Genomic DNA, 1952 nt, shown 5'->3' on the forward strand with positions numbered 1-1952 from the left:
AAACATACTTGTTGACAAATATTAAATTTCACCTAACGATAATTAGTTTTTCATAAATTCTTTCACTAACAGACAAGACCTCTGGGTATGCAAAGTACAACACTGCATAAATATTAAGAAAAATGGAAACAATGCGAATTATGAATGCACAGCAAATGAATAAACAATTTTTAGACAAGGAAATGTCCTGAAATCATTACAGAAACCCATGCTTTATGTAATGATTTGGACATGGGTACAGGTAATGTAGCTTCTGAGCTTCATTGAGAACACAACAGAATGTGGTGCTCTTACACTGGCTTCCATTAAGATTTATACATATAGTCTCACTACTTGTTAACAACTAGGGACTGCAGATGGCTATGGCCACTCAGTGGCTAAGACAACACCCCCCCAAACCATAAACATCAAGCAAAAAGCAATAGTATCAATTCTTTGTGCCAGAGTTTCTCATCCTATCCTTCACACATAAAACCATTAATTTCATCAGTTACCATAGAGGTTAATATCAAACTGCCTTAGCACTGCAAGCATCCCCATCAGTAGTAACCTTCTGTAATCGCACCATCAAAATCCCACACCCTTTTTTTTAGTAGCTAATAAGAGTCAATAATAAGAAGTTATGAAGAAACAAAGGTTTAATAAGACACACCATAAGAACAAGGAATAGGCAATGAGCAGATAGACCAAACTTGTGCAGACAAGGCCATCTGCTAGACCTTGCGTCCAAGCATCTGGTGTTATTTTCCAGAAGGGCAGAAAGTGATACTTCAAGAAACCCCCACTTAGACTCTTTAGAAATTAAGAATTAGCCTTGCAGCGGCAAGACACCTTGAGAATTTGAGAGGTGACAGTTTCTACCAGCCGTAAGTCAAAAGTGGGAGTGCCGAGAGATCATTAGTGACCCCATACATTGCATCGCTGTCAATTTTGCCATTTCCTTTTAGGGCGAAATTCCCTTAAAAATAATCCGTCATTGGCCGGAACCAAAATTAAGGCAACTCACCTTATCTGAATCGACCTATCAAGGAAATTAGGAGAGAATAGGCAGATACAAATCAGTTAGGACCTATGGCTCGGCAGAGAGGTCAGTCTAAGATTCTTAGTCGTCTATCAACTTTTGAACTTGATGGAGGCAAACCCCTCATCACTCGCACTAAAAAATAATTCTAAGACGTCCAAAATTTTGCTCTTATAATGACTCATATTGAGATTTAGCTTAATCAACAAGAGCGCGGCACGAAGGAATTTGGCGAGCTGATCGAGTGCATTTTAGTGGAAGTGTAACACCAGCTGCTTGTAAGCTGAAACTAAATCAGGTTGTGAAAATTTATGCAGCCAAGTGTCGTTAGGAAGAACAACAATAGTGTTGTGGTGTAAAGTGCATCGTGTTGATTAGAGGTGTTTCATACTCACTTGTCTGAGCCTGACCCGTATTCAACCTGAAGAGAGAATCATCTCCACTAGCTAGTCAAACCCGTCAGCTTCCACATGCTCAAACCTTCCCCATTTACTATTGAATTGTAAACAGCCTCTAGCTGTTTGCTGGTGCCCATATTATCAGATCCAATCCTGAAATCCAACCACTAATAATCTCAACTGAAGGAAGAAGCAGTGGAGCCGGGTCAAGCCAAAACCAGCTATGACCTAGCAACTTCAGCAGCGGCAACATCAGGTAGGGCAGCGTCAAAGTGGTCATCAGAGCAGAGGGGCCGATCTCCATCAACTCTCACTCCCTGCACTACTATTCAGATGGAGCCGCATGCAGGACGGACGGTTACAAAGAGGGGAGTGGGGCCCAACGTAAATGCGAGAAGACAATCTGTAAGAAGAAGTGGTGCCAAATGTGTAGGCAAACGGTTACACTTGTGCCTCCAACAAACAAAAACTGTTTCCTGACTGGGACTTTATGAGAGTCCCTGGGGTTGCAAGATGTGCTCCAAAGTGGTAAT

The sequence above is a fragment of the Cryptotermes secundus genome, unplaced genomic scaffold, assembly GCF_002891405.2.
Source record: "Cryptotermes secundus unplaced genomic scaffold, Csec_1.0 scaffold423, whole genome shotgun sequence".
Lineage (NCBI taxonomy): Eukaryota > Metazoa > Arthropoda > Insecta > Blattodea > Kalotermitidae > Cryptotermes > Cryptotermes secundus.